The sequence below is a fragment of the Anolis sagrei genome, chromosome 1, assembly GCF_037176765.1.
Source record: "Anolis sagrei isolate rAnoSag1 chromosome 1, rAnoSag1.mat, whole genome shotgun sequence".
NCBI lineage: Eukaryota > Metazoa > Chordata > Lepidosauria > Squamata > Dactyloidae > Anolis > Anolis sagrei.
Genome location: NC_090021.1, coordinates 302,577,902 through 302,605,785, shown reverse-complemented (window position 1 = coordinate 302,605,785; position 27,884 = coordinate 302,577,902). Strand labels below are relative to the sequence as shown.

Sequence of the window (27,884 nt, the reverse complement as noted above, 5' to 3'; positions counted from 1 at the left end):
CCAATGGGAAGCTCACCCACACAGAGTTCGCCAGTAACTCTGGAACGCCCTCCCGAAAGATCTCAGACAAGCCCCTACACTGGCAGTCTTCAGGAAGAATTTGAAAACCTGGCTGTTCCAATGTGCCTTTTCAGATTAGGAATTCTCCCAGTACCAAATCCCAGAAGCACTTTAGTACCAAAATCACCGCACACTGCACACCGCACTTATATCATAATCCCACATCCCTCCGACACATCAGCACTTTTAACCTTGTACCCCTACTTCGGCCGACTCAGTTTTTAATAATGTCTTGTCGTATTGCCATTGTTATTGTTTTTCTGCTTAATTGTTTTTATTTGCTAGATGTTGTATTGTTGTATTGTGTTGGGCTTCGGCCTATTGTAAGCCGCATCGAATCCTTCGGGGGATTCTAGCGGGGTACAAATAAAGTTATAATAATAATAATAATAATAATAATTTATTGATCATAAAACATGGAACATGAGATTTAAAACGAATTTGGTTTTGATGACAGATGGATAGAGGGTAATTCATTGATTCTTATCCTTGGAAATAGAAATGTGATTTCTTGTGCTAATAATTAATTAATTAATTAATTATTAATCAACACATTAGTTTTTAAAGAAACTACAGAATTTATGAAGAGCAAAGCGTTTAGTTGTCACCATTGTCCCATCCTATCATCAGTGCCATCAAAAGGTTTTTCAATAGTTTTAAGTTACTTTCAGCAATATGGAAGCAATTGTAAATAGTAGGGGTTGCAGGTTACTTCGATATATTTAACTTCAAGTATGAAGAGAGGTCGGAACAATGTGTGTATGCTGTAGTCGTTTCAGGAAGAGAGATGGGCAGGCAAATCTAATTCATCTATCTTCTTCAGTCTCCCTGACCTTTCAATTCTCTTCTCTAGATTCTCTGTCTCCAGCATTTCATACTTGCCCTCAGATGACACAAGTAGACAGAGCTTCCTTTCTTCCTACAGAAGAGCCATCATTGAGCCATTCTACCTTCCTCCTCTGCAGAACAGCACCTCCCCTAATCCTTCCACAAGATGTGAGTGCGGTCCACACTCCTCATTTCCAGATTTGACTTTTGCAGATTTGATTATTTGTGTATTTATTTAAAATGTTCTCTCTAGCAATATATCTAGGCACTCCAGTGCAACTCTATGGTTAAATTTGGCCAAAAGTTGAGGACAAAGTCATGTTGGAGGACCTAGAGATTCCTAGAAAGAAATATCTATAGGAATCTGGAGGTCTTCCAGTGCAATCCAGCAGAATTTGATCATGGAGTCATACTGAAGAAACCAGCTATTCCTAGAGAGGTGTTTTCTCAGGTAAAAAATAGCAATTCATTTGTTTGAAGTTTTTACTTTCACAGAAGTTCTGTGAATCTTCTTCTCCGCAGGTTATTAAGCATAAGCTTGGGTGGCCATCTGTTGGGAGTGCTTTCATTGTGTGCTCCTGCAAGGCAGGGAATTGGGCTACATGGCCCTTGTGGTATCTTCTGACTGTGACTCTGTGAGATGACAAAGGATTAATTGGGATTGTCTTTGCCAAATCAGGCCAGTTGGGGTATAGGTTGCTTGACTGCCCATCCAGATATGTGAATCCTATTTCTCGGCTTGAATTAAATGATCAGCACTGAATCTAGTCATTCTCATATCACCTCTCAGTCTTCTCCAAGATAAGCATACCTAGGTTCCTAAGCTGTTCCTCATAGGATTGGTTTTCAGGATAAAACCTCTTAACTTGCTTTATTTAGTTTTGATCTTCCACATGTTTTAACTTTTAGGGGTTTAAACGTTACCTATCAATGACTCAGAGAACTGCATCAATAAGCAGTGTTTCCAAAACTTTGGATTTCCAGAAGTTTGACATTTCACCTCTCAGAATTCCTGATTGCTGGCTAACTGGTTGGGACTTCTGGGAGTCCAAAGCAGCTGAAAGATGAATATTTGAGAACCACTGGGTGATTGGGTGACATATAAATTTATTTATTTACAGTTCTTATATTCCGCCCTTCTCACCCCGCAGGGGACTCAGGGCGGATTACAGTAAACACATATATGGCAAACATTCAATGCCAGTTTGACAAACAACATTTAACAGACAAAGGCTATTTAACTTTTTTTCCTGGCCGCCAGGGGAGCTGCTGCTTTTCATCGTCCATCAACGACACCGATGAAGTTCTTCCGCATTCCACATTCCCCGGAGTCTTCTTTCTTTATGGCCTCATAAATTAGTTAAATTTAGCCTCCCACACAAGGTGGTCCCTTATTTTCCTACTTGACAGATGCAACTGTCTTTCGGGTTGCAAAGGTCGACAATGGGCTACACAATGGCTGGACACCCACTCCAGCCCGGGCTGGCTTCGAACTCATGACCTTTTGGTCAGAGTGATCTTAATGCAGCTGACACTCAGCCAGCTGCGCCACAATCCCAGATTATAATATAAATAAATAAATGTACATTAGTTAGGAATATTTCAATTAATTGTGGGTATTGAAGTTCTATTGAAGCACCGGGATTGTGGCGCAGCTGGCTGAGTGTCAGCTGCATTAAGATCACTCTGACCAAAAGGTCATGAGTTCGAAACCAGCCCGGGCTGGAGTGGGTGTCCAGCCATTGTGTAGCCCGTTGTCGACCTTTGCAACCCGAAAGACAGTTGCATCTGTCAAGTAGGAAAATAAGGGACCACCTTGTGTGGGAGGCTAAATTTAACTAATTTATGAGGCCATAAAGAAAGAAGACTCCGGGGAATGTGGAATGTGGAAGAACTTCATCGGTGTCGTTGATGGACGATGAAAAGCAGCAGCTCCCCTGGCGGCCAGAAAAAAGTTAAATAGCCTTTGTCTGTTAAATGTTGTTTGTCAAACTGGCATTGAATGTTTGCCATATATGTCTTGACTGTAATCCGCCCTGAGTCCCCTGAGGGGTGAGAAGGGCGGAATATAAGAACTGTAAATAAATAAATAAATAAATAAATAAATATATCATTCGTCTGTTTAAATTGAGAGTGAGGTAGGGACAAAATGAGTTAGATGCATTGCCATACAAATTCCCCTCTCCAGAAAAAATGATTTATATTTTACAAAGGCCTTTCTTTTGGTATACCTACACTTGGGAGAGGGAAGTTTTTATATTTTGTTTTCAAAACTGGAAGTGAACTTCCAGTCATTTCCAGTTTGCGGAGGAGAGGAAATGCAACTCACATGAAAGTTGCCCTAAAGCTCTTTTGTGGTTTTTACAATCCACCATAAATAAACTTGACTCTTATCAAACCATGCAAAAGGTGACACCACAGCCCTTGATCCTCTGCTAGTAAACTGGAAAACATACAAGAATATTTTTTTGTCATGGCTTGTCACAATTAGTTTGCGATTCAAGTAAAGGACACCAATACTTTTTAAGAACAACATAGTTAATGCTTATATACCATTTCATCCTTATACCACTATAACTAATACTTAACAAAATTTCTTGGTAAGAAAATAATTTAGGGCGCCATGCTTCTCCCTCACTCTCTCCCCAACATTCTTTATCCCTCTGTGTTATAGCCTAAGCCCTAGGTTTAGATAAGCAATAAAATACAATGATCTGTACAAGGGGAATGATCGATACATATATATTGTGTCAGCTGCCAAAGAAATACAAAATGTACTGTGAAATCTCCAAAAAGATATGATTGCTGGAGATACTCTGGATTTTTTTTAAAAAAACACACAGTTAAACTAAACCTTTAATGAAATTCAGCAAAATTTTCACTGCCATTCACTTGTGAAAAAAGAAAGATGGGATTCATATATGTATATAACCATAACTGAACAGAGTTTGGGAGTCACATGATACAAAGAACAAGATGCTTATAATTCTTTTTAGAAACAACTAAATTATACTAGAATTGTGGTGTAATCAGAGATAACTTTGTTGCTTTATTTGTTTATTTATTTATTTATTGTGTTGGAAGCCGATGGGGTACAGTTATAATGTATTTAAAAGTACAAGCAAAGTTAAAAACTTGGCATTATGCTAAATGCCCTTTGACCAGAAGCTGGCCACTTGGAGTGCCTCTAGTGTCACTGTGAGAAGGTCCTCCATTGTGCAGGGCTCAGACTGCATTGTAGTAGGTGGTCTGTGGTTTGCTGTACTCCACACTCACATGTTGTGGACTCCACTTTGTAACCCCATTTCGTAAAGTTAGCTCAGCATCTCATGGTGCCAGAGCATAGCCTGTTCAGGGCTTTCCAGGTCACCCACTCTTCTGTGTGCCCAGGAGGGAGTCTCTCATCCGGTATCAGTCACTGATTGAAGTTCTAGGTTTTTGCCTACCACTTTTGGACTCTCGCTTGCTGAGGTGTTCCTGCGAGTATCTCTGTAGGTCTTAGGAAGCTGTTTCTTGATTTAAGGTGTTGGATTGCTGGCTGATATTCGAACAGAGGATGGGCTGGAGACATCAAGGCCTTAGTCCTTTCATTACTTGCTGCTACTTCCTGACGGATGTCAGGTGGTACAATACTGGCTAAACAGTATAATTTCTCCAGTAGTGTAGGGTGTAGACATCATGTGATAATGTGACATGTTTCATTAAGAGCCACATCCACTGTTTTAGTGAGGTGAGATGTATTCCACAGTGGGCATGCGTATTCAGCAGCAGAATAGCAAAGCGCAAGAGCAGATGTCTTCACAATGTCTGGTTGTACCAGTCAGCTTTCCTATGATATTATTTCTGGCACCCACTTTTTGCTTGATATTCAAGCAGTGCTTTTTAAATGTCAGAGCATGGTAACTCCTAGGTATTTTGGTGTGCTGCAATGCTCCAGTGGGATTCCTTCCAAGGTAATCCTGTTGCTTTTCTGAAGTTGTAGGATGTCTGTGGATTTGCTATTTCAAAGTGTTTTGTCTTAGGCAATGGCCCATACAATTCCAAGTTTTGTTTTAATTATGTAACTAAGATAGAAACATTTCAGCTCATTTTGAATAATGAGAAACCTACATACTTTAAAAATGTAACCAACAAAGGCAATTTGAAAATACTAGAGGTCATGAAATACTGACTTTTAAGATCACGGGAGCATAATAATATAGGAGAGGGCATTCTTGGTGGCAGCTCCCAGGTTTTGGAACTCCGTTTGTGAAGTGGCTAGAGCCTAAGCTCTTGAAAGTCCAGTGGGTAACACAGCTATTAATAAAGTAGACATGCTTCTTATCGTTTCATCTTTTACAGACACTTTGGTACCAGATGCAGAAATAACTTGGAAAGAATAGGAATAGACTCCTTGATCACAAACAAAAAGCTATTCAATGCACTTCAGCAGACTTTTGATGCAAAACTATTCATAGGCATGCCTGAAATAAAACCAGGTCAGGTTTTAGCATAAGTAAAGAAAAGCATTTTGAACTTTCTAGAGGCCATTTAAAAACTTTTTTTGGGGGGGGGGGGGAAATTCATCCAGGGATGATATTTTTCTTTTACCAGCCATTATTATTCTTATGATTTCTTTCTTGGTGGCCTAATATAATCTAACCTGCCTTCCACTTTTCTCTTTGTTTTGCTATCTACACATGCTTAGTGTAAGATTTTGGAAATGGCTGTTGTTCACCTTGATTCTTGTATGCAGGCACACACAGCTAGAGTAAAATCACATTCTTTTCCAGCACAAGGTCTATCACAATTTTAATGTAAACATCTGCTGCAACCAACCACATTCAAAAACTGGGATTTTTCAGCTCTCCTTCCCAGGGCCCTTCCATGCATATATAACCCAGAATATCCCACAATACCTGCTTTCAACTAGGTTATCTGAGTCCATACTGCCATATATCCTAGTTCAAAGCAGATAATGTGGGATTTTATTCAGTTGTGTGGAAGGGGCCTCAGGCTGGTTCCTACACTGTCATATAATCTAGTATCTGATCTCAGATTATCTGCTTTGAACTGGATTATATGAGTCTACACTGTCATATAATCCAGTTCAAAGCAGATATGAATTTTATATGGCAGTGTAGGTTGATGGGGTGCAAGCTTCCCAAAGCCCATAAACAGGAGTAGAAATACTTTTTTAAAAAAAAGGAATTTCTTTGTTGGAAGATTTGTTAGTTGAGGTATGCCTGTACCTTTCTACTATCTTGCTTTCTTTTCTCCCCAGCTTTTGCTGATTTCCTATTTCATTGATTTTAGTCAACTGTAAACTCCTTTGGGGCAGGAATCTTTGTTCTCTATGTTTCTCTACAAAGCCTTATGTACATGAATGGCAATATACCAACAAGAATAATGGTAGATTCATTAGAGAGGAAAAATGAAGAAAGTTTGATTTGGCAGCCAGTGACTTTAATTTTGTAGGATATTAGGTAGTTTAGTAATTCTATTTTCTCTGTTCTACGTATATTAGTGCATTTTAAATCCACACTTACCCTAAAGGAAGTCTTATTGCAACCATCAGAGCATATTTTTAAGCAAAAATGCACAGAATTGTAACCTGTCCCCTCCCCTCCCTGCCATTTGGTTAATAAAGGATTGTGCAACCTCTTCTCAAAACTAGTTAATCATAATTTTAGTACTCAGTGTCAACTGTGATCATTAAGCACTTACTGTGTAAATATCACCAGCTTCTTTAGGTATTTGCTTAAATTTCTGCAATTCATTAACATGATATTATTTTCTGGCATCAGATATTGGGAAGAATCCGGGCCCTCCCTTACGGATCTCCTTGCCTGTGCTTTAAAGGCATTTTTGAGATTTCACACACATACAATCAAAAGAGCAGAATTGCTAGACAGATAGCAAAGCGGGGTGGCAGGGGGAGAGGACACATTCAGTGAAACACAATGTTAGTTCTAATGGATGGATGATTGTGTTTGGTCTTTTGAAACTTTGAAGTATAGGTAAGTCTTGATCACACAAATTAATAAATCCTAAAGCTGGAGTTAACAATAACCATTACACCCAAATTCTGCAGCTTAGCCCAGGCAATTTTTCAAAAGGTCAGGTTGTGAACCGGAGAAGAGCAGGGAGGTCCACAGCATAGCTTTGTTGCCAGGCATCTCCCGTCTGGATTGTTGCAGGCGTTTATTAGCATTCGTCAGCAGACTCAACAAAGCAAACAAGAAATTCAAGCACGAATAATAAAATGAAAATGCGGCTATATAACCCTTTGTCATTCAGCAAATATGGGACTTTTTAGCTACATTGTTCCTAAACCTGGGTTACTACTTTAATTTTTCTCCACAGTGCTGACGGGTGGGAGTCTGCATGTGTGTTAAATGCACAGCTCCCTTAACAACTGCAGGGCTGCCATTTAATCTGTTGGTAGATGGACCATTTCCTGTGGGAACTCTAGCTATGACTTCCAGATCCAAATAAATCTCAGATTAAGAATCCAAATGAAATCTGCCTTTGGAAGATAAAAAAAAAAGGTCAAGACGGATATAAACAGTAAAATTATAAATCATCTAGGTGTTGCATGACAACTTGGATGCACAGGGGTTTCTTTGTGCATTGTTTACCTTTTCCAGCAGTATCGCAACGACACAAGGTATCTGTCAAATGTCACTCTTTCATCATATTGGAGGCATCATTAAAACTGTTTGGCTAAGGACCTTGAAGTGTTTAAGCAGTAGCTCAAAAGTATATTTGTGCAAAGTAGAAGAATAAATTTACATATCAGCAGCAGCTCATAAGGGATGAGTAAATATTCTGTTTATCTCTCAGTGTAATTCAGGTTAGTTTAAATACAAGGGTTCAGGATATCATTACAATCTATATGGATTTATTACATAATATCCAAACACAGTGGTTGGGGCAATCTGACTCAGGAAAGTTAAGTTGTCTAAACCAGTTTTTTTTAAAAAAATTAATGCTTACATTAAGTGCAAGTGCCAGTTTATATAAATATAAAATATTTTGTTACTGTGAACATAGCAGATCACATAACACTGGCTCTCATCCAAATCTTAATTACCTAAATTTCCTATTTATCTGGAGCAAGGTCATATCTGCGTATACCCTTTAATTAAACAGAAATCCTTCCTGTCACCCAAATTTATTCGTGCATTAATACTGTTATGATAAATTTAGATTTAGACAAATGCTTGTGTGTGTGCACCCACAAAAACCACACCTTACTTTTATAATACTATACATTTGAAAGCATTGGTTTTCTTTTTTAAAGCATGCATCATAATAAAGTTAAGTCCACTTTAGCTAATAATGAGGCAATACATTATTCCCAATCAAATTATTCTATTAAATATGCAGGCAAAATCTTTGATCTTCATCTCATCTCTGGTGCACCTCCTCTGGGGGACATGAACTGTTTTTTTTAATGAAAATGTTGTTATGTCTTTGCTTATCTTACATGCTGTCATGCTGGCGTGAGTTAAATGTAAGCCTTACGCTTCTTGACAATGTTTTAACACCAGTGAAGGTTCATAAGCAAAGCAACTACCAGATGTTTGCATTACGAGTGATAATTTTCTTAAGTTTGATTTTGAAGAATGCAGAAAACACAGCAATTCCAAAATAGTGTTTGACACTTGAAGCGAAAAGACAATGCACTTTGTCTGGACTTAGCCATGGTCATATCAGATATGGAAATTTAGCTAATTGGAATTAATTTGCCATAGTGACTTCAGTGGGTCTATTGCAAGCACTGTTAAATGTGCATCCAACTCATTCAGAAGATAGATTATATCCCCAAATTTCATTTAAGGCAAATATTGTAGCTTTGAAAATGATAATTGGCCTTTAAGAATAAAATGTAGTATTTTAGCAATCTCTTTCTTTCCCCCTTTTACTTAATTTTTTAAAAGAAGAATGATTTATATAGAAATAGACCAAAATCATTGCTCATGTAGGACATAAGTTTTTTTGTCACAGAAAATCTGAAAAGGCAAGACGAAAGAGAATATAATAGAACATGGAAGTATATTTGTACTTCTACGTATGTGTTATCAATTTATACTAATGAAACACTGAGCTCTTTCTTTTCAGTATGTGTGAAAGGATTTCAACACTCAAAATCTAAAAAAATAATAATCAGGTATTGCATTGTTCCCTGAAAGAACATATGAGATGGATGCTAAAAGGTGTCTTACACTTCACAATACAGTTTATCCCACAGAATTCACCTTGAGGGCAGGCAATAAATGAAAAAAGCAGTATGCAACTTTAGAAGGATGATACTGAACACATGCAAAGAGAAAACTCTTGAATTTTTTTTGTGTCAGGAGCGACTTGAGAAATTGCAAGTTGCTTCTGGTGTAAGAGAATTGGCCATTTGCAAGGACATTGCCCAGGGGATGCCCAGATGTTTTGATGTTTTACCATCCTTGTGGGAGGCGTCTCTCATGTCCTTGCATGGGGAGCCGGAGCTGACATCATGAAAATAATGTTCATTGGATAGTCCATCTCATGCACTTTATGTGGACCTCTGTGGTGGGATTATAAACATATCCAAAAGACACCAATATGGCTGTTAGGTTCCTAATTTTATGTAGCTCTGGGAGACTTGAACTCTATAGATAAGAAAACCCAAGATTATGACAAAAGGGAAAGGACACTTGTGTAGTTGGTCGGTAAGCGGTGGCTTGCTTTGTCAAGTTGGGTAAACAAATCCCACTTCAATCAACTCCGTCCAGAACACCAGTGATCAGGAAACCTGGAGGAAGGCTATAACCATATTATCACTTGCTTGTACAAGGTGTCCAAAATTTCCCTGCCAGGGATGTCAGTTGGTCACACTATTATTATAGGGCTGTCCGACAGGGCCTTGTGGTCTGCTTGCAGAATTTTCTTCCATATGCAGCCAGGTTGGCCCCCTCTCTGTTCTCCTCCCACCATTAGTTGAAAATCTTACACAAGGCTCTTTTAATTGGGGGAATGGGTATATATTATTTTAATTATTGATGTTTTAAGAGAGTAGTGTCTGTTTTTTTTAAAAAAATCAACACTGATTGCATGGTTGGTTGTGGCTTCCTTGATTGAGTCCATACCTCTATAATGTGCTATTCTTCTTTTCCTACTGCCTTTAACCTTACCAAATATTATTGTCTTTTCTATGGAGTCATGACTTTTCATGCTGTGTCCAAAGCACAACAGACTTGGTTTCGCCATTTTGGCTTCTAGAGAGAGTTCAGTCTTGATCTGTTTGCTCTAGGACTCATTTAGTTATCTTTTTGGCAGTCCATGATGGCCACAGAGCTCTCCTCCAGAACTACATTTCAAATAAGTTGACTCTCTTCCTATCAGCTTTCTTCACTGCCCAGCTGCCTATCAAACAACAGCAACAATTAAACATCTCTTTCTCTTTGTGTGCCCATTCAATCTTATATGGTTAATATGAACAAAGTGTGGTGGCACATAGGAATATATTTTTGTGTTCACTGTGCGCAATTTGTTCCTCTAGTACTCACATTCTGAGAATGAGAATTCTTTAATTCTAAGAATGTCTTTTGTGCTGTGTTCTAGAAATCTGGGATTCTAGCAGAAAAATAAGAAGTAAATCCCAATCAAGTTTGCCCATCTCTGATTTAATGTAAAACACTCAGGCTCAACTGGCCAAAATGGATGAAAACATTTGCAAAGTTGATTTTTGTTTAGAATTCAAAAGAGCATTATTTCACATTATTCCTGTTGCTGACACACTGTCACCAACAGAAATTCAATGCACGAACAATACTTTGGATGAAAAAAATACCTTCAACTGCATCTCAAATTTGTAGGAGAAGTGAAAATTCACATTGGTTTGCAGACTATATGCATAGAAGGAGGACTAGGAAAAATGAAAATATTATCTTACCATTAATTTCATAATCACACAGGTCTTGGCATTGGCCTCTTCCAAAGGGTTAACCTTTTGAACTCTTTCTTAGGGTATAGTGACCCCTAAAGGTACTGATGTTGAACTGGTTATAGGGGACCTCAAAAGTTAAATATTTGAAGTTTACTAGGAGAAAAGAGTGAAGGAGGGAGTGAAAGGCACCTTTGGATCATATCCCATACTTTTATGAAATATACTTTGATTTCTAATGGGGGGTTTATTTATAACAAACTTTAAGCAGCTTTTCTGTTATTGAGCATTTTAAACACTTTTCCATAACTTCCTCAAACCTATTTGATTGAACATGTAAGAGATACACAAAATAGCTATAATGCCACATTAAGTGTCATGGTTCCATCCTATGAAATCCTGGGATTGGCAGTTTAGGGAAGAGTTTTCAATTCCTCAGCCAGAGAACTCTAATGATTCATGAAATTACAAAGCCCAGAATTCCACAGTTTGGAACCAATGCAGCTAAAATGGAATAATACCACTACATTTCTATAGTGCCAATGGGCTATGTGTCTCCAATAACCCAGAACATGCTTGTCCTTGCATTTGGATTAGCCTGAAAAGAATATCTCTGAAGAACTCCCTGTTCTATGCAGAAAGGTGGGTACTAACCCAGTGGAGTGAGTATTCATGGGGACAAAGGGGTGACACCAGCATGCACTACTGTGTCATTCTGCAACAGGGGTGAGCAATGTGTAAATCTATAGTTGTTCTGGAATTATTCCATCAGCCTTGCCTCTGAAAAATTCTGCAAATCTCTTGGGAAGACAGGTGGACAAATGTCAGAATGCTGGAAGAAGCAAAAACCACCAGCATTGAAGAGATGATCCATTGCCATCAACTATGTTGGACTGGCATGTTGTTCAAATTCCAGGTCATCATCTCCCAAAGCAGTTACAATACTCCCAATTAAAGAATGGAAAATGGAATCTTAGTGGATGGGAAGAGAGATTCAAAGAGGGGCTTAAAGCCAACCTTAAAAACTGTAATATAGATACTGATAACTGGGAAGCTAACTGAAGGATCTGATGATAGACAAGGTCAAATGGAATGGAATGGATATATGGACTCTGAACCTGAGCATGAGACTGTTTTATTATTTTATGATGTACTGATGTTTTTAATTAATTGTTGAATTGTTTGTATTTGTATTGCTTGTGAATTGTCTAGGGCATCTAATTGTGCCCCCACTGTAAGTCGCCCTGAGTCCCCCCCCCCCCCGGGGTGAGAAGGGCAGGGTATAAGTAAATGAAATAAATAAATAATAAATAAGCCCTGAGCGTTCTAACTGGAAACCAGCAGTGACCAAACAACAGTGCTGTGGACAAATGGGGAGTGAAAGGGGGAAATGTGCCAAGTGGAAGGCGCATCAAGCCAACTCTGACCAGGACTGCCTTCCACCTGTAAATCAATGTCCTCACTTCAGAAGAACATGCAGGTCAAGAATAGGTCTCTACAGTCACCTACAGACTCACCACTAAGATCCTACACTTCGAAGGCAATCATGTTAGGGCACAAGTGATCGCCGATGATGATGGTGGACTACAGTTCCCATCACCCCTTATCAATAACTATGCTCGCTGCAGGGGATGGGATTTGAACCACACTTGGAGGGCCACAAATTGCTCAACCCTATTTTACAAATATTAGTGCCCTAATTTGTTCAGACAAATTACCCATCAGGGACTCCGTATCCTCCTTCACATACCTTCATGGTATTAAATATGAATGGGAATATAGCATGTGACCCAAGTCCATGTGCTAAGACAAGATCAGGAAAACTACAAATCCTTAGATTCGATAGGATGTTGCCATGGAAATGAAAATGAAATCATAGTGATATTGTGTAGTACCTTGGGATTAAAGGTTTAGCTATCATAGCATTCTCCTTCAACAGTTGCCAACCAGATATTTACTATATTTAGATAGCTGCAAGAGGCCTACAAATAGGACATAGTGCAACAGTACCTTTTCACTTTCATTCCCCAGCAACTGTTATAGAGACAATGAAAGAGAGGCTGCTGCTTGCTTCCCCTCAGCTACACAGTGCCTACATCCATGGTGCTCTTAGCTCGGTTGTAACTTACTATGTGGAAGGAAGATGTTTGGTATGCATATGCTGCATTCTGTAGCTATTACAGGTTTGCTCTTCCACACATGGACAGCTAGAAGGGGCCATAGCATATCAGTGTTTGTGCACTGCCTAACTATGAACCGAAATGCTGGATAGTGCTGCAACCTGGCAAAATAGACCTATAACTAATATCAACTTCATGTGCCGCATAGGATTTGGATGAAGATATCTGAAAGGGACTGAGATATATATATAGATATAGATATATAGGCCTAAAAACAATACAATATTATCAGTGGGCTAGAGCACACTACTAGAGTTCTGTTGCTTGCAGTAAATTTGTTTTTGCCACTAGGCATATTTACTACTTGTGCAACTGCTTGTGAATCCATTGTGCAAGCAACTGCAGAATGGACTGGACAAGTAGCACATCCTGACGTGCTCTCTTGTGAATACCGGAGGATTAAGAATCTGTTATCACAATGTCTTTCACACTAGTGAAATATCACCGTTGGATACTGGCTGTATTGTCTCCGTAAAAAAAATCAGTTTAGAAACAACATGCTTGCAGTTAACATTACTTTGAACTAATGTATTCCAGGTAATGCCTTTTATTGGCATAGTCCCTGGAGTTATGTATCAATGTCTCCAAAGTCTTTTCCTTTTGACCAGTCCTCCATCTGTATCTTTGAGCTTGTTTGATCTGGCAAGGACTCCACGTCTTGCTCCAAGACTTGAGAGCTAAAATAAAGCCAGCTCTGGACAAATGCATTTAAAACAATACATGAGAACACACCTATACCTTGCCCTTATTTGTCAGAGAATTCACAAGACAAATGATTCAAATAATATTTATATTAGGACAATACAAACTGTTTATTTTTACAAGTGATAGTAAATTGACTGTCACAGAAAAGGATTTTTTTTAAATTCACACTTTTTGTTTAGATAGTAGTGATCTTTCCCCCATGTCCTCCATTATATTTGATGGTGGTGCGGAGAAATGTATTAATTCTCAAAGGCTGATCTCAACAACAGTTGCTATAAAACAGAATAGGTCCAGTAAAATAAATACGATTACTTTTTCCTTGTTCTGTGGTAATTATGATAGTGAAATGTTTGAGATCACATGATGGTTGATTTCACAACAATCCTTAGGTATATATGAAAAAATCACAATGGGAAAACTCTCAATGTTTTCAAATTTATAGTCATATATGAAGGTACATCAACAATGATATTATTATGTGCTATCTGAATAAGTACCATATGGACTCATATGTAATTCAACCTTATATATGAGTCAAGGGCAGGTTTTCAGCCAAAATGATAAATTTTGATATAAGTATGGGTAAGTTGAGTTACTATACAAAGGGGATCCCTTGGGGCTCAGCATAGGATTCAATGGCGCCATTCCATGGAGAGGTAAAAGTCTTAGCACCACCTCAATGGGCTAGTTGCCCTGGTCACCACTGCAATTTTTAACTTTTCTGTCACTCTAAGAAGCACTGACCCCTCTAATTTCTCTTCTTCCATCTACTTTCTTTTGTGGAAAAATAGCAATGACGGTGGCTTCTTGCTGATTCCCCACATTGCTGCAGAGAAGCAACCTCTGTCAACTGCAAAGAGAAAGTCCAAGACAGCCTGCTCCCCAAACCCCACTGCAGCTTGGACATAAGGATAGGGATGGTGAGCAGCAACTTAGCCTTTCAATGTGCACTGCTTCCTCTTTCTCCTTTTCTTCTGGCTAAGATCTAGTAATGCTCCTGCCTCCCTAGCCCCAGCATTGCTTACACCTTCGGAAACCACCTTGGCATTCTGACTTGCTTGTACTAATGCCTGGTCCAAACCCATTCCTTAGTAACCTTCACCAACACTAGGCTCCAAAGTGTACATTCCCATGCCTGGCTTGTGGACCTCTTTGGTCTTCTGCCTTCCCCTAGCATGTTCTTGAGGATGAGGAGCTTTCACTAAACATTCATTTGCCTTGAGAAGGAATAAAAGCTTCCCATTCCACCTTTCCTCAGCCTGGTCTTCAGTTTTTGAAAGAATCAGGGAGTAACTAATACATTGTTGTGAGGAAGGTCCAAAGACCTCTTTACACTGCCAATTTGCCAGCAGATGTTCCAAACAGCCAAAAGTGGAACTGTGGCAGAGAGGGATAAACTGCTAACCCATGTGTAAGTAAATCCAGATTATTTGACTTTATTTTGGCATAAAATTCTCATTGTACACATAAATATAAGGTAGTCAATGGAGAAGTGTCAGTAATACAAAAACAAAACATTTACATCTTTGGAAAAAAACACACCAGTAAAATAAGGGAACACACATCCAACTTTTGCATGCATAAAATTAATTCACATGATGATTTTCAGCAAACGAATAAATCAAGAATAAATAACCTGTTCTTGCTTCAACATATCAGCATGTGATGAAAGTAAAACTAGCAATTTCTCCTTCAAAAATGAATGCAGGCGAGATTACCCCATATTTGGCACCTGAGTTCCCTACCAATGTCCCCAAATAAAGCTGTAATTTTGCCTTTTTTCTGTTCTGTGTAATGGTGTTGATTGGGGGTTTGGCAATTTTCCCCTTAAGTTCCTCATTTACTTTTGGATTACTTGAAAAGATAGAGGGTTATTATTAATATGAAAGAAATGTGTTTTAAGTCAATGAAGCCTTTCCCCTACATATTGCACAAAAAGGTCCATAATAATTGTGGTATTTTAATAAGGTGTTCATATAGGAAGAGATGAAGAAAATACAGTCTTTAATAACCTCTGGAGTATTTTTAAACATGTCTCAGGGCCTTAATGCGCCTAGTAATATACTATTTAAAACCACAATTTTATCCCTGCACAATATACAGTCATACTTCCTCGCCATTTACCCAGCTAATGAATGCCAGCAATTAGTAAAATGTAATCCCACTGCACAATCAGTTTAATGCTTTTAGCACTCAGAAAAGTAAACACCAAATTAATACTGCTCAAGCCATATCAGATCCTACTTGGAAGCAAGCAATTATAGTTCAGCTCCTCAGGTGTAATTAAATGATTGGAATGATTTAGTTCCATAAATGCAAGTTAATTCATAAGCAAGCAACAAATATACTGGGAGTAATTACAAGAAACATTGGCAGTCTAATCAGGGCATGCTCTTTTATACACCTGGTATAGGAAAATGCTGCCCTCTCCTGGATATATCCTGTGACTATCCATTGAAAGATTCATAGGGATTTGAAGGAGGACAACAGGCAAGGTAGGAACACCTGGGAACCTTTGGAGGTTGAAATCCATTCTTGTGTTTGGCTGGCATATGCGACCACAAAGTGCAACAATTGTAGTAAGAAGTACCTTATTTTTAAATCATCAGCATTCACAAAAGTGCAGGGAAGAAAATCTATTAATCCAAAAGTGACTTTAGAAGAAGTTCTTTCCACATTATTATTATTATTATTATTATTATTATTAATAACAACAACAACAACAACAACCACCACCACCACCCTTGAAGTGACTGGCTTGACTCTGAAGGAGCTGGGGGTGGTGACGGCTGACAGGGAGCTCTGGCGTGGGCTGGGCCATGAGGTCACGCAGAGTTAGAAGTGACTGAATGAATAAACAACAACAATAATAATATCCTGTTTTTTGACTCCATATGGAGACTCAAAATAGCTCACAATTAAAAGCATTACAATACAACTTAAAATATATAAGTATACAAAAATTAAAACAGTATTAAACATCATTAATAGTAAAAGAAATCAGATTATTATTATTATTATTAACTGCATTTCTATACCGCTTTTCTTACCCTTAGGGGGACTCAAAGCGGTTTACAACATAATAAATGGCAAATTCAATGCCTCACATATATATAAAGATATTACATATCAAAATTAATAACATATAACTGTAGATTAAAACCATTACAACTATAAAAACATCAAACATAGACATAAGCATGAAACATATTAATGGTGCAATTAAAAACATAAAGGTTAAATCCATAAAAGCATATAAAATCACAGCAGCCCCTGACATGATCTTTAAAACTTTACTGAATAAAAAGGTTTTAGCCTGTCCCCGGGAGGATAGCAGGGAAGGGGCCATTCTGGCTATCTGGGCAGGGAGATTCAGAGTTGAGGGGCAGCCACTAAGACAGAAGGCCCACTCTCTCATTCCCACCAACTGAGCTTGAGATGGAGGTGGGACCAAGAGAAGGGCCTCTCCTGAAGATCTCAGGGTTCAGGCAGGTTTTCATACAAGGAGATGCAGTCTGCCAAATATAATGTACTTTACAGTGGGTAATATTTACAGAAGCAATTATAAAAAGTCTGAACAAATGACCCTAAAATAACCCTAAGTCTAAATACAATCTTCCCCCAAATAGCAACCACACATAAATATTTAGGTATTGTTTACAATAATGTACACAATATTCAAAGACATAGCCATGTCAGTCTGGAATATCAATATGCAAGGGGATCTTGTAATAATAATATTTTTAAATTTATACCCCGCCACCATCTCCCCGAAAGCACTCAGGGCCTCTCACAGAAGCACATCAAAGTACTGCATATAAACAGATAGTACATAAGTGTATGAAACAGCAACATAAGTTTAAAACAACGAACTCATATAAAACCGTAGCACCTTAGAGACGGAGATAACTAAGTTCTTGTGGGTTTTTTCGGGCTATATGGCCATGTTCTAGAGGCATTTCTCCTGACATTTCGCCTGCATCTATGGCAGGCTTCCTCAGAGGTCATGGCAGGCTTCCTCAGAAACGTCAGGAGAAATGCCTCTAGAACATGGCCATATAGCCCGAAAAAACCCACAAGAACTGAGTGATTCCGGCCATGAAAGCCTTCGACAATACGGAGATAACTAAGTTGGTGGCATCAGCTTTTTGTAGACCAAGTCTCCTTCCTCAGATGCATCTGAGAAAGTAGATTTACTTTGCGAAAGCTTATGCTTCTTTCTCTTGGTTAGTCTCTAAGGTACTACAAGATCCCTTTGTATAATGTATACACATTGTACATTTTTCTCTATACAGAGGTCATATCTTCTCTATGCTGTAATTTCAAAAAGCTTGCCTAAGTAATCCTAAAAGATTTGAGCCTGTTTGATGAACGACAGCTTTAAGACATTATTGTACAACATTTCTCATTTTATTTCTAAATATTTTTTTCTATATAGCAATATCAAAAAATACATAAGACATGTAGCTTTAACATCTAAAAACACACTAAGCAAAATGTCTGGTGCTGTCAGCAGTGTAACTAATTAAATAAAACCTTACTAAAATAACTAAAGACTATTTTGAGAATTATGGATCATTTTATATTATAGAAATTACACACTTGCAAAATAACTAGAGGCTATTTCAAGAATTCTGGGTGACGTTATGTTATGTAAATTATACAAACAGACCTATATTACATACAGAAAATGCGTATATTAGGTTTTATAAGCATAAACACAGTCATCTCAAGATGTAATTTTAAGATAATAAATGTTTGTGGCATTTTATTCCATAGTTATATAATTTTTTAGTCACACCCAAACTGATGAAAAAAGTTATTTCTGACAGGCAATGCGATCCTATGCATGGGGTTCAATAGGTCTTATTCCCACGCAGGTATAATAGAATTGCGGCGTATTTATTGTTGTCTTCCTGAGACCCAAGACCTATTTGACCTCATGGAAGTGACTTCTAAGTAGATTTTAAAAGAGGTATGCTATAACTTTATTTCGGTGGGACTTGTATGTAATTCAAATGGATCAGAACTATGACAATGGTGGTTAAATATTGTCAGTTCATATGGATTGGTGCAGCACTCTATACATTATTGTTGTTGTTGTTGACACAAAAACACAGTATGACACAGCAAACGAGATATATATGCTGGATTTCATATCACAAAATCACAAGTCAAACACTTCCCAAGCGTCTTGGACTGTGTGATGTATTTTTGAATGATGCACGCAGATCCAAGTCAGGTGGCCTTTTGCAGCTGACAGATCATGATTTTGTCAATGTTTATTGTTTTCAAATGCTGGCTAAGATCTTTTGGCGTGGCCCCCAGTATGTCGATTACCGTTGGTACCACCTGTACTAGTTTATGCCAGAGCCTTTGTATTGTTGTTGTTGTTGTTGTTGTTGTTGTTGTTGTTATTTAAAGCATTTATATTTCGCCCTTCTCACCCCAAAGGGGACTCAGGGCAGAGCACAACATATAATCAGCAAACATTCAATGCCAGGACATAAATAAACTATACACATACACACGCTACACTTGATCTTAGCCAAAAGGCCAAGAAGTGATATACACATATATAAACATTGCAATCATTTATCTCAACAGTAATATCCACTGTTTAAAACCATCTCAAATCTAGTTGGAATGGTAAGGTTTCCTATTGCTGCCATATTGCATTGTCCCAAAGGCTCGGTCCCACAGCCAAGTTTTTACCATCCTCCTGATGGACAGGAGGAAGGGGGCTGATCTGATCTCACCAAGAAGGGAGCCAGGAAGCAAAACAATAATAAATAAGTATTGATAGCACCCACATTATGTACAATAAAGTGAGGGTAAAAACGGATTAATGCAATTCTGGATCTGCTTTAAGTGTTCATCTGAATATGCACTGCTACTATGCTGGTGGGTGTTTTACAAAGTTTTAAGCAACACAAGGGCAAAGACATGCTCAAAGAGACTATTCTCAAACACACAGATGTTAACCAAATGCCTATTTTAATAACCAATAACGGTTACAACGCTGAACTTTTAAGGCTGTGTATCTGTCACCCTTCATATGACTGAGTCAGTTTTTAGTAACAAAATATGCTTATCTCATTAGTATTTAACTGTCGTTAAGCAAGCAAAGAGATTGGATAAATAACTGCACTCTAACTCAACCCCCCCTTTTCGATATGAATTCAATTATTTTATTAGAAGACATATTACTAATTTTAAAATGTACAGCACATTTGCTTTGCCCTTTAATGTCATGGTCTTATTTTTCAATTCATATCTTGTACACTGTAAGTTAATTGCTTTTGGAAACTACTTATTATTCATGTAAAAATTAATGTGCCAATGTGTTTAAATCCTTTTAAATGACCATTCATGCATCCTCCTCCTTTAAGTACCAAGAAATCTGTCAAAGATATCAGTGCAAGATGGTTTTAAAGAAAGTTCGAATAAAGATTTCTTTCTACTAACATAAGATTTTCATTTTCACCAACTTTACTTGAATTCCATTAATTTTTTAAGCTGCTTTTAATAAATTCACCAAGTAAAATTTTTTAGGCTCCATAGCCTGTCATTTGTGTTCCAGCTGACTCTATGAATATTAATAACAGTGTTATCCTGATTAAATAGGCTTCATATGAAATCCCTGTGAATCCTATAGCTCAGACATCTCATTTTTCTAACTCTTTATGAATTTGGATTCAGACATTAAACTGGAAGGAATCTTTAGAAACAGATCTAGTAGTACTTTGTGTATTCTTAAGCAAAAATGAGGTCTTCGCATAATTCAAACAATTAAAAGAAATGCATCCACATCTTTGGTTTGAGACTATTTGTAAACACACAACACATTTAATCTTAATGGAAACGTCATCTTTTTCTAGAACAAAGGACTGGCTGGATAGCTACTGTAAAATAACACTAATAATTGTCCTTTGAGTCACCTTATGCAAAAGACTCCATTATCTTAAGTCATTGGTCATTTGCAAATAGTGTATGGTTAACTAGTAAAGAATGCTTCAGATACATACACAAATAGCTGCATTTGATTCAACCCCCCAAATTATCACTAGTATCCTTATTTTATTGTTGCAACAGTAATCAAATTAAATTAGCACAACACTTATCAAACCCTCAATTAGTATAATTTATTCAGTTTTTTAGGCTATGATATCTATACACAGTGGCATCCTAGTATCTATATTTGAAGTCTTCCATTTCAGTTCTTATCCATTTATTTTGAAACAAGACCGATTCTAATGGAGGTCATTCTGCTGGATAACTGCATAGTACAAGGCTGGCAGTTATCATCCTTTAGATCAGTGGTTCTCAACCTGTGGGTTCCCAAGTGTTTTGGCCTACAACTCCCAGAAATCTCAGCCAGTTAACCAGGAGTTAGGATTTCTGGAAGACCAAAACATCTGCGGACCCATTGGTTGAGAACCACTGCTCTAGATCATGTGTCAAACTCAAGGCCCGCAGGGAGAATCTGACCCTCCAGGTCACTTTATGTGGCCCTTGAGATGCTGGAGTACAAGTCCTGTATTCCTCATTATTAGACATCATGACTAGAGCTGAATGGCATTGTGATACAATAACATATGGAAGGCTGCAGTTTGTTCTGTTTAGTCAGGCTAGTGGGGCTTGAATTTAGATACAAAGCTTTGAATATGATGTTTGACTTTAATCTTTCCCCAACCTCAGAGTCATAAGTGCTGTTGGGTTGCAATTCCCATTATTCCCAGTCTGCATGGTGAATAATCAAATAACATCTGGGGACCTAAATTGGGTAAAAACTAAAGAGCACTGGCCACTATGTTAAAAAAATACTTGGCCCTCTGTAACTCACACCAAGTGCAGCTGTCATTGGAAGTGTAAGGAAGTTATTGAAACTAGGCATATGTATTTGAACTGTTTAACTATTTGTTTGGTAACAGTAGCTGAAAACTAGAACTGGTTGTATTCACTGTGGCGTTGCCAAGGAGACCAGGCAGGAGAGAGTGGAAAGTGGGCGGAGCCTAGTGAGAGAAATCTATCTGCGTTTGAAAAGAAGCAGTCAGTTAGGGTTTGGAGTTCAGAGTGAGCAGTTGAGAGAGAGAGAGTGGGAAGTAGAGAAGCAGTGTTTGTGAATAGTCAGAGGTTTCTTCAATCTAGGAAGGTTGAAGGGGGGAAACCTGATTAGTTTCATTAGTCAGAGAAGACTAAGTGAAGCTTGTTTAGATCATTAGTTAGGAAAGAACTAGCGATCTGGGGTTTGATCACGAAAGGATCAAACAGGAAGGCTATTCACCCCAGGAAACATTGTTTAAGAAAGTGCTTCACCACAGTAAAAGTCAATTACAAGTTGTATCATCCAGAAGTGTGAACTGTATTGCAACCAAGTTACATGTAAAGTTCTCAAAGTATTTCCAAGTTTATCAACAGCCTGCAACCATACGCTTTGTTCAAAATAAACTTATTAACTTTTGTTTGAAGACAGTGTCATCTCTATATATCTGCGTCTGGGAACCAGTTCTCATCGGCATTACCTCCCGTTGGTGGCAGTTTCCTGAATTACATCTATAATTATCTACACCTTTTATAAATTAGCAAACCTTTAGAGATTTAAACAGTATTAGGTGGAATACCTTCGCAGATTGGCCAGTGTTGCTAACCACAGTAAAACAAATCCAGTGAGAGTTGGCGAAGTGGGATACTTTTACAAATTGGTGTCAGTGGTGTGGCAATCTATCACAAATTGGTGATATTCGGTAGTATTGGAACGTTCCCTCTTTGCAGGAAGTTACTCAGAAATTGGATCCAAAATACAGCAGCCAGGTTGATGGCTGGTCTGAGTCCCTCTACGGAGGTAGAGAAGATCAGGATACAAAAGTTTTAAATAAATAAATAAATGACTGGGGATAGTTACATGAAATTTATTACTCCATTTATGACCAAAATACTTTGATGATAAGGATTATATCTCCTTATTTGAGCCTCTCTGAGTTGTAAGATCTTGGGGGAGTACTTTCTCTTGGTCCCATCGCCAGAACAAGCATGTTTCCTGAAGACATGAGAGATGGCCTTCATAGTGCAGAAAGACTAATATATAAAGACACACAATTCTAACACACCTAACTACAAACTGAATAGCATCAATAAGGCATTTACTCTGACTAAACATGTATTTTAAAGGTGTGACAAGTTTTCTGGAAGGCTTATGCAGAAGTATTGCTGAATCTGATCAGTTTCTTCAATTGACACTATGCAAGAGTATAAGATACAAGAGTTGCGTGATTTGTATATACACACATATAAAATATTACAAAGTATAGATATCAGTTTATATACTATAATCCTTTTCTCTATACATACAGGTCTCAGAATTAAAATTTGCTGGAGGTCCTTTCTCTGTGTCTCACTACTAGGCATGATGTCGTCCCACTAACCATGTAAAGGTGGTGGGACAAAGAGAAGTGTCTCCCCTATAGATCTTAAAGCTCAAGCAGAATCATATGGGAAGGTACAGTCCTAAAAAATCTTGAGCCTTAGCTGTATACGGTTTTATAGATAAAAACCAGTACAATGAACTGTGCCTGGAAATGGCTAGTGAAGTGGTTGGCACAGGCTGTTTCTTTGTATTCTATAAACTAGTCGTATGCCCATTGCTTCAGTAGAAGACTCTGTCGCATAATCAGTGTTGAAATAAGGTTTTATTCCCAGTCCACATGGTTTCAGTGAATGAAAGGGACATTCTTGCGTTGTTCACCTTGTGCCAGTTCTTTTCAGTCATGTTGTTTCCTAAGGAATCTAGGTATAGATAGCAAGGTCATAGAATGTCTAACCACCTCTGTAGTTCTGGACTGCCTAACCAAGCTCAGTCCTCAGAAACTGGTTTGAATAATCATCCAGCTGCACAAATCTTTGGCAAAGCAGACTGAGTTTCTAGAAAGGTAGTTCTCTAAACTGACACATGGCCCAGATGTGAGGGAGAAACAACAAGCAAGAGCTGGAAAAGAAATGACGTTCAGAAGGCAAGATCATGTGGTCACATACCATAGTTCTGTACTCACTGTGTTCATCTTGAATGATTTTTTTCAGTGTGTATAAGCAGGGATTAATTTGTAAATCCAAGTGTTCCAGGCCACTGAAAGTGAAGAAACCAAAACTACCCACCTTCCCTGCAGCTGGGAATTCCTTCCCTTTGTCGTTTAAAGCACGTTGTATGGGATGGCAAAGGAGAAGAGAAATGGCAGTCAAACAAAGAGCAAATAAACAACTCTGGGGCTTGGGAGAGCATAGACCATGGGTGGCCTATATGGAACCCTACTATCTGTCTCCCACTTCCTCAAGTTAAGAGTTTAAAAACTTCATAAAGTGCTATTTTCACATTGCTTGGCATTTTTTTAAGAATGAAAGCAGAGTGAGGGTGTTTGGGTTGAATTTTTTAATAAGAAAAATAGGTAGATTTAAGTGAAGAGGGGAGGGGAAATGATAGGAAAAATGATGAGGAAAGCAACTGGACCAGTAGCATGTATGGTGAAACAGGATCCAAAGAGATACTTTGCATACAAAGGGATACTTTTAAAAAAGGTAAAATGTATATCTTAAAAGTTTAAATCAGAAACCACAGTAAACTGTACCAGACACTGTTTACAAAACTGTCCAGTCTGGCTGAGCAGAACCATTCCAAGCCATTTCAATGGCATTTCTTTAGCACACAAATACAGTAGCTTGGCTGTGATCAAATTAGATCAAGAAGGATGTTAGCATGGACCACACTGGCCACATCTACTATATGTAATCATTACTTGATAAATGGATCTTACTTTGGCATTTCAGAGGAAGAAAAACAGGAATGGGAGGGCCAAATTCTATTGGGACCCCTTTTCAGGTATTAACAGAGTAATAGAGAGGGTAACATGCATTAGGAGAAGCCATGAGATATCACACTCAAGGAGCTAAGCCAGCAGTTAAAATTTCAAAAGCTTTATTCAAAAGAAGTACATAACTGCTAAGAAAGGAAACAACTGAGGTCTTAGCTAGTCTAAGCTCAAACTTCTGAGAAGAAAGTTCCAGGAAGGGGGCTGGAAACTTGAGTAAGGGGAGTTGCCCTGAGAATATCAGTCTACACATCAAAAATGGGGAAAGGACAGATGGAGATAAAGGATGAGTCAGGGATGGGCTTCCATACCAACTTTCTAAACCCTATCTACTGCTCTATCTATTTCCCATCAGTAACACTGCTTTTTGATGAAGAACATAGTTGGATTCTAACATCAGGAAGCAGTATAGCTGGCTGTAACTCTATGTAACTCTATGTCCTCTGATAATATGCCATCTTCCTCACAAAGAGACTTGCATTGGGACAAAAACTATAATGGATTACAATCTGGATTGGGAACACTGATGGCAGAGTTCTTGTATTATTGTAAAAAACAACAACATCCTAACCCTATCATGATCAGCTATTTAGAGTATCCAATGATTTATTAGTCTTCTGACTTATTGAAGATTGTATCTGATAAAGAATGTGAGTAGAAGACAGAACTACAGGTTTGTTGTTGTTTATTCATTCAGTCGCTTCTGACTCTTCGTGACCTCATGGACCACCCCACATCAGAGCTCCCTGTCAGCCATCACCACCCCCAGCTCCTTCAAGGTCAAGCCAGTCACTACAAGGATACCATCCATCCATCTTGCCCTCTCTTCCGTTTTCCTTCCATTTTCCCCAGCTTCATTATTTTCTCCAAGCTTTCCTGTCTTCTCATTATGTGGCCGAAGTACTTCATCTTTGCCTCCAATATCCTTCTCTCCAGTGAACAGGTAAGGAGGTATTAGTTAGATATAAGATATTTTAAAATGTCTAACCTCTTTGTCTACTTCAGTCATCAGGCAAACTGGATATAATTCTATCCATGTTAGGCATGAGACACAACTCTTCCAGTTTCTCTCAACATCTTCTACTCATGTCCAATGCATTTTTAACTTTTTTCATGCAAACTTTCCACTATTCCTACAGGTTCTATGCCAGGAGAAAGACAGGATATAAAATGAATAAATAATTTTGAAAGCTCACATCCAATGCCAGGAGAGAACTTGTGGCCTTGGGGTTGCAACTGGGTCCCCACTCCCACCATCCCTGACCACTGGCTATACCAGCTAGAAATGATGATAGCAAGGAATTCAGCAACTCTGCATAGCCAAATGCTTTATTAAGAGAAACAATTTCAGAATATCTGGAGAGTTCCTGAAATGAACTGAAACCTAAAAAATATTCTACGGTGGCCAATTTAAACATTCACACCTACCTCCAACAGTTCTTCCTCCCATCCTGGACATTCCACAGATATATATACCCATTTTTTTCTAATTTCCAACAGACCTCACAACCTCTGAGGATGCCTGCAATAGATGCAGGCAAAACATCAGGAGAGAATGCTTCTAGAACATGACCATATAGCCCAAAACACCTACAACAACCCAGTTTTTCTGGCCATGAAAGCTTACCTTTACACTACTTTTTATTACCCACACTGAAATAAACATACATATCTGCCATCCTTTCACACATTTTTATCTTTCAGAAACTGCATGACCCAGCAACTGTAGCAGCATAGTCAGTGGTGAGGAATCCTGGGAATTGGAATGAATTGCATTTGGAAAAGTTCATTACGCAGCTATTTTACATATTTTCATAAGGGAGTTTCCAATAATCCATTAAAGAAGAAGTTGCTCATCTAGCTACGGTGCTACTAGAAGTCCATCTCAGAAGTTAGTTGCTTTGCAGGCAAAGGTCTGTCTCCCTTTTCAACAACAGGAAGAGTCAGCAATCCTCACAACCTCTGAGATGTCTGCCATAGATGTGGGCGAAACGTCAGAGCAGAATGCTTCTGGAACATGGCCATACAGCCCGGAAAAGTCAATGATTTGGCACACTGTACCCATCATCTACTTAAGTATATTAACTGAAGCTTTAGACTCTGCTTACACTGAATAGCATTTTAAAAATTAAAATTAGGAAAACTTTAATAGGAATACAAAACAAACAACAAAAGGTGGTAAAATGGAAACTAAAATGGAAAGCTCCACTGGCTGCCGATTTGCTACCGGGCTCAATTCAAAGTGCTGGCATTGGCCAATAAAGCCCTAAACAGTTCTGGCCCAAGCTACCTACCCGAACGTATCTCTGCCTATGAACCCACCAGTACTCTAAGATCTTCTGGGGAGGCCCTGCTCTCGATCCCGCCTGCATCACAAGCACGGCTGGCGGGGACGAGGGACAGGGCCTTCTCTGTGGTGGCCCCTCGGCTGTGGAACGCCCTTCCCATGGACATTAGATCAGCCCCTTCGTTAATGGTGTTTCGAAGAAAACTAAAAACCTGGCTGTTTGAACAGGCGTTCGGATAAATAGTGCAATGAACAATGAACATAGGAAACGGAATTATGAATGACGAATTGGATCACGATTTTAGTTACGAGACGTTAATGGGTTATTATTGTTGTGTCATTATTTTGTTTATTAAGCTGTTAATGGTTTTATATATTGTATGTTGTATGATTGACCTTTTGCTCTTGTTGTGAACCGCGTTGAGTCGCCTACGGGCTGAGAAACTGCGGTATACAAGCAAAGTAAATAAATAAATAAATATATCTTAGTCTATTGGAACTCATTAATTCTTCCCTAAAATCTTGTTCAAAACAAGAGGATTCTGTGTGACAGCTAACCCATTTTGAATATTTATGAATTGCTCCCTCATTTGCATACATGTTTCTGTACCTATGTGAATGTTTATCATTTGAAAACTGATGAGTTTGAATGCAGCAGTGAGACTTTCTTACAGGATATCAATAAGCATGCTTCTAAGGGGAATCAGCCCACACATTCTGACATTTGGTTCACATATTCATTCATTTAGTGTTGGGATGGGGATTCAGATAAGGTGCTGACACATGTAAAGTAGTCTGGAAAGAGAGTGGATGTTGATCAGCCCATTCTCGTTCCTTAGAAACCCTGGAAGAATACGTCTGAAGAACTGAGTCAACCATCTCAAACACTAAAATAATAAATCTTTCATCATTGCTGTGAAGCATCTTAATCACACTGACCACTATCTGAATGGCTATCCTGCTGAAGGGTCTCCCTTTTCCTTGCAGTCAATCTATACACTCCTAAAACCTGTCCCAGAAGGCTAAGAAATGATACAGAGTTTGTTTGCAGGTGACAGAAA

At 38.4% G+C, this 27,884-nt stretch overlaps 1 protein-coding gene and 1 pseudogene across 1 annotated transcript in view; both read right to left on the bottom strand.

Moving 5' to 3' along the window:
• Nucleotides 1-27,884, bottom strand: part of MIPOL1 (mirror-image polydactyly 1) — a 219,912-nt gene that overhangs the window by 166,857 nt on the left and 25,171 nt on the right. The gene's annotated exons all lie outside the window — the stretch shown is intronic.
• Nucleotides 19,106-19,245, bottom strand: LOC137095973 (U2 spliceosomal RNA; annotated as a pseudogene).